Raw genomic sequence first — 13,101 nt, 5'->3', positions numbered from 1 at the left:
TCTTGAACATCTGGATCAAGCCTTAAATGCCCTGCTGATCTAGGGAGTCCCCCACTCTTTCCAGAATTCAGGAGATGACCTTGCTAACTACAGAGGTAACCAAGAGATTTCTCTGGAACCCCTATGCCCATCTTTAAGTGATTGCATTCCCTAGAACTTTTAAATTACCTTTTCTTCTTTATAGCCTTTTCCTGGGTGGTCATGATTTTAACTACCATCTGAAAGCTGATCACTCAAATTTGACCCCTCTTTCTTGCTAAATCTCCCTCCCTTAGGTTCTCTTGTAGTTTAGATCAAGATTTCACAATAGTGCGGAAACTAAAGAGAAGTAAATGAGAAGCCTCTTGGGAGCAGAATTAAGGAAACAGTCACACCCAGGGTCCTGCAGATGACTAGTTCCATGGCCAAGCCTCTAATCCCCATCCTCATTAGCTTTCACCTCAGGCTATTGAAACAATCTCTTTCCTCCTTCTTTTCAGACTTTGGGCTTATGTAGTCTGTCCATGCTTTTGCCCAAACTCAGATTTATCTGAGTTTATATTTCCCAAGTTTTAAAAGAAAAAAAAAATCCCTCACTCAACTGTTTATGGCTATTGATGGATTGTATAATCAAATTCAAAGTCCTTGGCTTGGCAGACAGGCCTTTCTTCAAACCCTCCTTTCCATAAATAGTCATACCATTCCGCTGCCTCCCATCAGTGTTCATTTGCCTTGGGTATTCTGGTTTCTCTTTGCCAGGAAGACACTCTCCTCTTTATCTAGACAACTCCTATACATCCTTTAAGGACTCTTTCAATGTCACTCCCTTTGTGAAGCCTTCCCTGATTTTTCCAGGACAAATTACTCTTGCCATAGGTTTTTGATCATATTTCTGTTATGACCTTTATGACATTGTATTGTTTATATTTGTTTGTTTATATATGTTTCCTCTGGGAGACTTTGAAAGTCTTATATAGTGATAAGAGAGGATGTCTTATTTAGCTTTATACCCCTTGTCCATTCCTAGGTCAGCACAATGTAGGAGTGATCAGTAAAGGCTTACTGATTGAAAGGATAAATGACTAATTCCCTGATTAAGAAATCTATGAAATTAGCTCCAAGAGAACTGGGTGGATGTACTTTTATGTCTAAAAGTTTAGTCATGTCCATCCTACAGCCATCCTATGTAAATGTAATAATCTAGTAAGTTTGGTTAGTAGAGAGCCTTGATTTAATTTCAAGTCCAGAAGTTTCCTCTGCTTATTGGCTTCCTTGTCTTGCTTTTGGTCATGCTAGACTACCTTGCCCGTATTACACAGATGTTAACATTTTTCCTGGAACCTCAGTGATTCACCAAGAGGACAAATTATTCTGCAGGGCTCACACTAAAGAAGAAAAATAAACTTTAAAAACAGCTTCCAGTACAAATAACACAGACAATCCTGACAAAGATTAAAACACTAATTTTTTTTTTTCTTTTTTTGGCTGGGACTGGGTTTGAACTCGCCACCTCTTATATGTGGGGCTGGTTCCCTACTCCTTTGAGCCACAGGTGCTGGCCAAAACACTAATTTTTTTAATTTGGAAAGAGAACTTTATTTCTCATTAAAACACGAATTATTCACCACCCTGCTCTGTGCTGAGGAATCAGATATTTGTAGGCAAGAGAAGAGATGACTCGCAGCATGATTTCTGGGAGACCACGGTGCCTGGAACTTCCCTGCAACCACAGGCATATGCAGTAACACTTAGGAGCCATTTCTCTGTGTTTACACATACCTCCTTCTCACCCAGAATGAAAATTGTTTGCCTAGCAAAAAAGGTGGGCTCAGCCAACAGGAGACATTGGATTGTGTTTCCTTAAGATTTACATTGTTATAGTGAAAAGATAGACTGGGCGGAGTAGCTCATGCCTATAATCCCAGCACTCTGGGAAGCCGAGGCAGGTGGATCACCTGAGCTCACGAGTTTGAGACCAGCTTGAGCAAGAGCGAGACCTTTATCTCTACTAAAAATGGAAAAACTAGCCAGGCATAGTGGCAGGCATCTATAGTCCCAGGTACTCAGGAAGCTGAGGCAAGAAGATTGCTTTAGCCCAGGAGTTTGAGGATACTATGAGCTATTACACCACAGCACTCTCCCCAGGGCATTAGAGCAAGACTCTGGCTCGAAAATAAATAAATAAATAAAAATAAAAATAACACACACACACACACACACACACTTAGTGAAAAGACAGCAACGCCTTGCCAGGGATTCCAAGGGAGATCCTAAGACTCCTCCAGCCCCACCCTCTGAGACCCTTCGTCATGGGTGCGGTGTGGTGAGTGCAAGGTGGCAGGGGCGCAGGTTACTTGCATGTGGTAGTAGTAGGTTTTCTTCCCTCTAACTTGGGACATCTGTAATTTTTACACTGTCGCAGAACAAATGGGATTGTGACTAATGTTATACAATTTATAGAGCTGATTTCACGTAATTTTCACAGTTGGTTAACATTGATGTCAGTTAAAAGGAATTTTTTGCCCTGTGCTGAGACAATTGGGCTAAGATGGAACTTGCCTACCCACAGTGTTAGGTTTGCTTTCCCAAAGGCCACTCCTCCACTGACCCATCTCATAGATGAGGAAGCTGAGACTGCCACAGGTTGAGCGACTTGTCCAGGGTCACAACGCTGGCATCTAGCAGAGTAAGAACCAAAGCTGCATCCCACAAGCCTTGGTCATAAGCACTTTTATTTGGATTGCTACCATTTTGCATGAAAAGTGGTATGATGCCTGGTTTTCCTCTTTTTTTTTTTTTAATGAAATGAAAACACTACTCTTCTTTCCATGCCACCATTACACACTACCCATTTTGAGTTATAGGCCCACACACAGTAGAAAGGAAGAGTTGGGAGAATCTCTGTTTATTGCATACAGACACATGGCAACCCTTTACATCTATTTCCTTGAGTGTCAGCCCACTGAATTTTATTTGGTGCGCTGGATCCTATCCTAGGGAAGGGCAAGAAACTTCCATCTTTTTCTCTAAAAAATTTTAACCAATAATAAATAACAGGGATGTGTCCCCCAAACCCACCTCTCGCCAATCACGCTGAGCTCCTTCCTCTCATTTTACCACATGGCCCTCTCCAAACATAAAATCGTGAGGTGTCTTACATCAGTTTCCCTAGAAGCACAGCCTGAGATGCTGGTTCTTGACCAACAGATTGATGGAGAGTCAAGGTCTCAAAAGAAGCTGGCAAGAAGGGATACAGGGCAAGTCAAAGGGGCAGGCTCTGTTGTATTCTTGTCTCAGCCTGATCCCATAGGAAACCTGGAATATGAATGGTTGATCCATTGTTTTGAAGGGGCTAGGTTTCATGCAAATGTGTGGTCAGGCTTTGGTGATAGGCCCTCTCAGGAGGGATGGTGCAGAATCTCCCAGGCATCTCTGAGTTCTGCCATCCAGATGGCTCTGGGTAACCTCTGGACCCAAAAAGGGTGCAGCTGTCAGGTCTTAGCAGCCAATTTGCACAGCAGCTGGGGGATGAGTGTACCAGTGAAGAGACCCAAGCAGGCCACCAAAAGCATGTACTGAACATTGTTGTATTTCAATGACACATAAAAGAAAAAGTAAAAAACCTCAAATTGCCCATAATATAACACAAAACAAGAAATCAGACTTTATTATAATAAAGCATAATTCATAGTTCTGTTTATCCTGTGGTGGCATAAAGAACATAAACAAGGCACTAAAAACAAAGAAAAACCATAAACACCTCTGATGGAGGGATTTATTAGCACCATATCTGATTGGGAAATACATTAGTGCCTCACAGAACTAGCACATCAGGGTAACAACTGAAAATTTACTGTGGATAGCCCTTAATTTTGGGATTCCCCAGCTTCTCAATTTCTGTAATGCTTGTCTGCAATGATTCCAATGCCCCTGCCTTTGACTTGTAACCTGGGAAAGGGCAATTTGGCATTCAGGGCCTGAGAAAAGAAAGCCACTATTTTAGAACTCGTGATTAATTGGGAGAACCTGATCAAAGACATCTTGCCTCAACAAAGTCATGTCTTAGGGTGGCTTTGGCTGCCTGACAAGATAGGAAATAAATGACAAACCTCTGCCACTGTGCTACACTGCGCTATGTAAAGAACTGTACTGGTCATCTTCTACATGTGCACTCAATCCTCAACCATCCATTTCAAGCTGAAAATTGTAGAGATAAGCAATATTGACTTAAGATAATGGGTCCAGACAATGTCGACACATACCAGTGCTCAGATTAAGCAGTAACTTTGTGGTGTTCTTTCCCTCCCTTTAAAAAAGATTTATAAAGTAGGAAATACTTACTCCACAGGTTTGTGATAAAGATTATAATGTGTAATAATTATTAATAAGATAAAGCTTTGACTTACATGTGCCAAAAATGTAGCTTATTTTTTCCTCTTTTACTAAAAAAAAGACTTCCTTATAAGCCCCTATTTCTGCTGGTGAGGGAGGAGGGGATGGGGATGAATTAAAGCTTACATGGACACCTTTAGCTTAGGGCCATCATTTTCAGGTGGGTCGTCAGCCCATATGAGTGGAAATTGTCCATGGCGCTGCTCTCTCCTCTTGTGGGGCATCTATCTTACATCCTCAGACAGTTGAGGTGTGACACCAGGGCTGGATGTCAATGTCTCTGTTTTAGAAAAGGGTGAGGGGTTATTCAATAAAGTAGCATCCTCAAAATTCCAAACAAAATTCAAATATATCTACATCTATATATAGATATAGATATATAGATATATTTGTGCCAAATATATATAGATATAGATATATATAGTCTATTCAGTTGATTAAAAAGAAAATGTGCCCCATGGGAAAGGATATTTGTATATTTTGAATCAGATAAAAGCTTGATAACTAGGATCTATAGAGAACTCAAATTCATCCACATGAAGAAAGCCAACAATCCCATATATCAATGGGCAAGAGACATGAATAGAACCTTCTCTAAAGAAGACAGACGAATGGCTAACAAACATATGACAAAACGTTCATCATCCCTAATTATTAGAGAAATGCAAATCAAAACCACCCTGAGATACCATCTAACCCCAGTGAGGATGGCCCATATCCCAAAATCTTAAAACTGCAGATGCTGGTGTGGATGTGGAGAGAAGGTAACACTTTTACACTACTGGTGGGACTGCAAACTAATACAACCTTTTTGGAAGGAAGTATAGAGAATCCTCAAAGAACTCAAGCTAGACCTCCCATTTGATCCTGCAATCCCATTAGTGGGCATCTACCCAGAAGGAAAAAAATCCTTTTATTATAAGGGCACTTGCACTAGACTGTTTATTGCAGCTCAATTTACAAGTGCCAAAATGTGGAAATAGCCTAAATGCCCACCAACCCAGGAATGGATTGACAAGTTGTGGTATATGTACACCATGGAATACTATTTACCCATTAAAAATGGAGACTTTACATCCTTCGTATTAACCTGGATGGAAGTGGAAGACATTATTCTGAGTAAAGTGTCACAAGAATGGAGAAGCATGAATCCTATGTACTCAATTTTGATATAAGGACAGTAATGACAATTAAGTCATGGTGGGGGTGGGGGAAGGGGAGAGCAGAGAGAGAAAGAAGGAGGGAGGGGTGGAGAAAGGAAGAGCAGAGAGAGGGAAGAGGGAGGGTAGTGGGGCCTTGGTGTGTGCCACACCTTTTGGGGACAAGACACAATTGCAAGATTGCACTTTGCCTAACAAATGCAATCAGTGTAACCTGGTCTATTGTACCCTCAATGAATCCCCAACAATAAAGAAAAGAAAAGAAAATGTTCCCCAAGAGAGTGGGAAAGCAAAGAGATGAGCCTCATAATTTAGTTAGTGTGGCTTTTCTTTGACCCAATTCTCTTACACATTGGATGAATTTCTTTGGAAAATCAAATAATTTTCACAAGTCAATTACATACATTCCCTCAGCCTGTTTGAGTGTAATGAAATAGCTTAACAGAATAAAACAGTAACCTCCAAGATGATGATGTTGGCCATTATTAAGTATAACAACAGGAATTAATTATGACAGCAGAAAGGATAATTGATGACTTGGAAAATGGATTCTAAAACACTCTCTTTTGTGACTTCAGAGAAATTTTAAGAACTATGTGGCTTTCTAAATGCTTTTGAACAGGATTATTAATAACATATTTTTCTTATTTCTTTACTTTTGTTTAGGTCCTTACAATGCACTGTCATGTACAGAATCTTGTTTTTAACTTAACCAACCTTTCCGCTTGCTATGCACCAGGCCGTGCTCTGAGTGTTTCACACATACAAATTCACTTGATCCTCCTGCATTGATTCTCTACTCTGTGATGCAGGTTGCTCTTTTACAAATGAGGAAACGGAGGCTTAGAGAGCATCAGGAACTTGGGCGAGGTCCCCCAGCTGAAGTGTGGCAGAGCAGGGATTTGGATCTGATCGTCACTTTACTTTCTGAGTTGCTGCTTTTAACCATGACACTGTTCTTCTCATCTCTCATTTCAGTCTTAACAAAGACCCTGAAAAGTGGAAATGTTCAGTTCTAGTTTTGCGAGGGTAAAATATTCTCTGAAACAGAAATTATTTGCCCAAATTGTACATCTAGTCGGTCAGCACCAGAGCCAGAATCAAACCTTTGTCTTCTACCCTCAAAGCAGTACACTCTCTGCTCTGTCCTTATGAAGCAATACATTCTTTTACTAAAGAGGTATATAGTATTTCTACAGCTCCACAGTACTGAGGAAAAAATAATATAATACTATTATTTCCTTTTGGAAAAAAGTTGGGCACAATTTGTGAGGACTGGTGGAAACCTTAGTATGTAATTCTTCCTAATTGGAGACACTGTTAATTTAGAAACATAGACTCATAGACTGCTTGGATGACAGGAACCATATTATTTCTTACTAATTCTTAAATTTTCTGTGCACCAGAGTCCCTGGGGAACTTGTAATTAATACAAGGTCTGAGGCCAGGCTCAGGGATCTGAATTTTTAACAGACAGGCCCAGGTAATGAATGCTCATTTTTTTAGTGGTGAATGCAGGCCTAGAGGAGTCACTTGCCTCACTCAGATACACCAAGATGCCAGAAAACTTGAGACCCTGAGGCTGAGATGGCTTTAAGGGCACTTTACTTTGTTCATAAGATGACATGTTTTATTTATGAAATTCAGAAATTAACTTAGTCTCCTAAGAGTCACAAACTCACTAATGTAATTTATTGAGTTAAAATTTTCTTATAAATGGAGCTAAGAGCTACTGAATTTTAAGGAACTAAACATTACTGAGGTTTTGCAAACTTAATGAATGTAAGTAGCAGCATTTACACTCCCCCAGAACTTAGTTTGATTAATTATATCAACACTAATGTATGAAATCAAACATGCAAAATTACTTTAAAGAGACAGAAGGGCTATCTAGGGACCTAGAGAGAGAGAGATGATAGCCAAATTAATAGCATTAGCCCAAAATATATCAACAGAAGGAAGGTGTCTGCACAAAACATAAAAAAATGGGAATTAGAGAGGCAGAATGAATGGCTTGAGGTACCCAGAATTAGCAGGGGAACAGGACACCCTGACTCTGTTCCACTCAGGGTTGAACCCTTCTAGAGTGTCTGCCCAGCCCAAGACCCTATTCTCTGACCCTTCTCCTGCTCACCACACTACAGAGATTGGGCCTACAAACCATATACCACTGTGCCCCTCAGAGTGCCTTAAAGAGAATCCCCAGAGAAGAGGAGATACATCCTTTGCCATTTGGGGGACTCAGACACAGGTTTCTGAATCATCAACTAAAGAGGTGGATGTGTGTGTCAGCCCTCTCAGGATTCTTAGGGAACAAGGATGTAGGAATGTTTCCCAGGCCAGACGTGGACCTTGTGCAAGGGAAAGCCAGTGCAGGCTCGTCTTGCACCCAGTCTAAATAGGGCTGCCTTACTTTTTCCACGCTGCTCGGGGAGGGTCCATACAGTATTGTTCTGGATTCCCACCATAACTTAAAAGGGAAACTTTCGCAATGACCAGAGTCCTTGCTGTCCTGCAGATGAAGGAGGAAGATGTCTTCAAATTCCTTGGAGCAGAAACCCACTTAGGTGGGACCAATCTTGACCTCCATGTGGAGCAGGATATCTACTAAAGCAGCGGTTCTCACCCTGTGGGTCGTGACCCACAGGAACTGTATTAAAGGCTGGCGGATTTAGGAAGGTTGAGAACCACTGTACTAAAGGAACAGTGATGGCATCTACACCATAAATTTGAAGAGGACCTGGAGAAGCTTCTGTCGGTAGCTCGAGCCATTGATGCCATTGAAAACCCCGTTGATGTCAGTGTCACAGCCCCCATGAATACTGGCCAGTGAGCTGTGCTGAGGTTTGCTGCCGCCGCAGTAGCCCCTCCCATGCTGGCTGCTTCACTCCCGAACGCTCACTAACCAGGTCCAGGCAGCAGCGTTCCAGGAGCCGTGTGTCCTGGTAGTTACTGGTCCCAGGGCTGACGGCCAGCCTCTCACGGATGCGTCTGATTTTAACCTGCTTACCACTGCTCTGTGTCACACAGATTCTCTCTGCGTTATGTGGACATCGTCATCCCCTGGAACAGTAAGGGAGCTCACTCAGTAGGTCTGCTGTGGTGGATGCTGGCCTGGGACGTTCTCCACGTACGTGGCACCATCTCCCATGAACGCCCGGGGCAGGTCATGCCTGATCTCTACCTATATCGGTGGTTCTCAACCTTTCTAATGCCTTGGCCCTTTAATACAGTTCCTGTGAGTCGTGACCCACAGGTTGAGAACCGCTGACCTATACAGAGATCCTGAAGAGATTGAAAAGGAAGAGCAGGCTGCCACTGAGAAAGCTGTCACCAGGAGGCATTGCAGGGGGAATGGACTGCTCCAGCTGCTGAGATTACTGCTGCTCAGCTGGAGGTTGCAGACTGGTCAGAAGGCTGCAGGTGCCCTCCGTGCCTACTCAGCAGTCCCCACTGAAGGCTGGAGTGCCCAGCCAGCCCCGGAGACTGGGCTGCCGCTCCCCTTACTCCGGCCCCTGAATGAGTGGGAACAACCACTGAACGGTCTTAAGCTGTTCTTCCACTAGCTCTTAAACAAGATGGAAATAAGGTGGGCCGAAAATGAATAGAGACACATGTGTATATATCTTTTTTAAAAGGGAACTGAACAAAGATGGAATGCCCCTTCCTTCCCTCTGTGTGTGATGGCAGGGAGCTTTTACTCCTGTCCCTGGTGAAAAAACAATGGCTGTTCTGGAGAACCCCGCTGCAGACCAATCCAGGGAGAATGTGCCACTGCCCTCACCTCTCCTTACTCTTCCTATTCCAACCCTGAAGGGTCAAACCTGCTACTCCAAGGAGTCACAGGCAGGATGGAACATTCTTCTGTGTTCTCTTGTGGAGTCTGCCTGTGACTGCAGGCTTCATTCTGATAAGCAGGCAAGGCTGGGATCAGGAAGAAGCTTCAGAAAGAGGACTGGTAAGCACGTGCCACTGCACTCTTAATTACTGAACTGAGACTGTGTTTTATTACTTGGACTGATTATGGGACTTCTGTTTATTTCCTAGAATAACTAGAGAAGGTGTTTGGCCTTTCTGAATTTTCATCCAAGGACAAGGGAAGGACCAGACCCACAGAATCCACACTTAAAGTGATACAGGAAAAAAAAAAAATAATAATAAAGGCACTTGATGCCTGCAACAAATGAGCCTCCCCTGCTTAGTGGAATAATCCCACATGTTTCACATTCAGATTATTAACTTTACGTTTCAACATATCTTTTGCTTTCCTACGAGCTTGGGTTAATGTTCATAGGACCCAATTATCTTGACTATATTTGATACATTGGCAAAAAGCTGTTTTCATTTTGTTTTGTTTATCTTTGGTCTGCAAAACTAAGGAGGAATCCTGATAAATAATGACTCATCTAAGGTAACAGGATCTATATTTCAGCGACTTGCCAATAAGTCTTGCCTACCTTGCGGTTCACTTCTTGGAATCCCAGCACCAAGCAGGTACATATTCATTCACTTTTCCTCAGACCTTTACTGAGCACCCACCTTGTGCTATGTGCTGTTTTATGCTTCTGAATTTGGTGCATAGCTAAACTATCATTGTCCCTGCCCTCAAGGACGGAATATTCCAGTAACAGAAGAAACCAGTAAGAAAGTGTAGCTAGGTAAAATACAAGTCACAGGGTAATACACGAACAATATAATAAAACAAAAGGATTTTGGACTCAGCATCCTCTATCAAGTGAAGCAGATGGGAAGAATATTCTATATAAAAAGAAGTTGAAAACTCCTAAAGACAGGAAAACAAAAATCACTAGCTTTATCAAATGCAACATTTTTCATATGCTATTGTTTCTAGAAAGAAATGCTTGCTTTTTACTATTTTCCTGGTTATTGAAATCTAACCACATGCTCAGATCAAGATGAATTCTAACTTTTGCATATTAGTTAATTTCTTATTGTTCTTATTCTGGTTTCAAAAATAATACATATTAATTACACAGAACTAGTAAAACCCAGAAAATTATAAAGAAAATAAAAATCATCTCTAATCCCACCCTAGTTTATTTCTTAATTTGTTATATTTCCAAATTCTTACCCTCAGGGGCAATGAAAGAAGAAAATGAAAATGGATTAGAAAGAAAATTAGCAGGGGCTGTGGTTAGGCAGAATTTTTCCTATGGTATAGTATGAGATACTGGAGTTTGGGGTCGGGGATGTTCAACCTGCTCTGCCGCCTGCAGGCTGTATGCTGATCTTGTGAGGACTTCCTTTGTTTTTCTGTGGTGTTGGATATCATGAAAAGTATGCACAAACCTTTTTTTTTCTCCTTGCTATAATCTTTCTTTAATTGGTGTTTGTGTATTTAATGTGTTGCCAAGTCAACTCTTTTTCTTCCAATATGCAGCAGAGGGGAAGAAAAGGCTGGACACCCCTGGCTAGAGCATTCTAGTTTAAGTTTTAAACTTTGGATGTTTTACACTGTGTGTGATGGAAATACCTTACCTGTTCAATGACCTGGCAACGTGCAGATATCCTGCTACTATTCTATTCTTTTGTACTTTGAATTGTCACACATGGAGTGGAAGGAAAAATTGACTCCAGTGCTTTCCATACCCAAACAAAAGTAAAAATTATTAAAAATCAAAATGATTCTCTGCAGACTTCAGGAACCATCATGCGACTGCCCAGAGGCAGCTTGAGAAACTTAAAATTCAGAGCAGCAGTTTGGAAAAGCAAGTTACAGAATGGGAAACTGAGGTTGTGGCCTAAAAGGTTGGCTCAAAGTTATGGGCTGTCTGTAGCCAGAACATGGAGAGATTGATATTTAAGGTTCTTGTGACTGCTGAAGTGGTTCATCTTTAAGTTACAACATCTAACTTAAATCCTTCTTTCTTTAAATGTTTTTTTGTTTTGTTTTGTTTTTTTCAGTAGCCTTTTCTGGTTCATTTTGTAAGATGATCATAGGCAAAACTGACAGACACAATGGCTTAGAGCAAGTTTTATGTACACTTTCTATTGCATTGTTTTTAGAAACAATTTGGGAGTAGTAGAGCCAGGTACAGATATATGATGAACATTTACCTGGAAATTGGAAAAATTATTCTCTGTCAGCATGTTTTTCCATAATACTCATACTTATATACATATTCACAGACCTACAAACCACCTTCCCCACGCACATTTATTCTAATTCTTCCTTTTTTTCCCTTTTTCTTTCCTAGAAAAAATAATTTTTAAAAGCAAGGAAGTACCTTGGTGCTTTTGGATCAATTTTCCACTTGAAATAACTCAGCCAACTGTACCGGATGGGCCCTTGACATGCTCTTTTATGAAATTCCATATTAAAAAAGGCCACTACGAAGTACATGGCAAAGGCCTAGGTGGATTTAGGAGCTGAAGACAGAATCAAGAATCTGATGTTAAAATAAAATAGCCAAGAAACAAAGCAGTCTAAAGGCGTTAATAAGACTGAAGATAACATTGACATACATACAGGAATTAGACAAAAATGATTTTCAAAGGAAGTGCCATTCTCATCGTGTTGATTCGGCCTTCTGTAACCACAGCTGCTCCTTCTAAGTGTGCAATACAACATGTATTTTTAAAAAGCTCTCCATGTTCCTTATCGTCCTCGGCAGTTTAATCAAAATTGCAAGGACTACACAAACCTGTGTGTGAGGTCAGCTGTATCTCTCCCTTCTCTCTCCCCTGCTCCATTCTTGGCCAGTCTAAGACATTATTAGGATATTTCATTTGATTTTGTCCCTTTCCAGGCAATGTATTCTGTACCTATCAAATGATGTTTGGTAATCAATTCTTGATCTCTCCTGGAGGTCAGACAATGACACCATCTAAATTGTCGTCTCATTTCTTTCTTGAAAGAGAATCCATTTCCTTTGAGCACAGAGATTTCAAAAAAAGGTGCTAAACCATTCATGAACAGGATGACATTTTTTCTCATCAAGACTGACAGACTGGGCTTCTCTGGGAAGAGGGACGTATAGTTATTATAGGGGTCTCTTTCATTTGAGTTCCAGTTGGTATGCTATTAACTCCACTCAACCCTTCATTGCAAGGTTTTTTATTTCTTAGTTAATTTTAGTTTGGGTGTGGAGGGATAAATGGAGGGGGAAGGATATTGTGGATTCAGATATGAAGCAACAGAGATTTAAACCCTGGGAGGTTCAAATCACAGAAAGTAATAAATTTCCTTTTATTTGTTGATATATATAAGATAATGCAAACATGTTTGGAGTAAGCCCAAACAAGTTAATAGGATAAAAGTAACACCTCTGAGAGGGTAGCAGGCAAAAGTAGAAAAACTTTTAAATTGGGGCTCAGCAATTGAGGGGATTATTTAAAAATTAAAGACTTGAATAGTTATTAATGGATGAAATACTAGAGTACATTTCCATGTGTTTTCATGCTCAGAGTATTTTTCATGCACACAGTCCATTTACTGAGAGCACAGTTGGTTATGTAAAGTTCTATTTTCTCCTGCAGATCCTGAATCTTTCAGAGACAGGCTTAAGTGTTACTTTCAGAAGTTTCAGCAAAAGCTTCAACAGACATT

Source organism: Nycticebus coucang, chromosome 11 (assembly GCF_027406575.1).
Source record: "Nycticebus coucang isolate mNycCou1 chromosome 11, mNycCou1.pri, whole genome shotgun sequence".
Taxonomy (NCBI): domain Eukaryota; kingdom Metazoa; phylum Chordata; class Mammalia; order Primates; family Lorisidae; genus Nycticebus; species Nycticebus coucang.
This window is presented reverse-complemented; position numbering follows the sequence as displayed.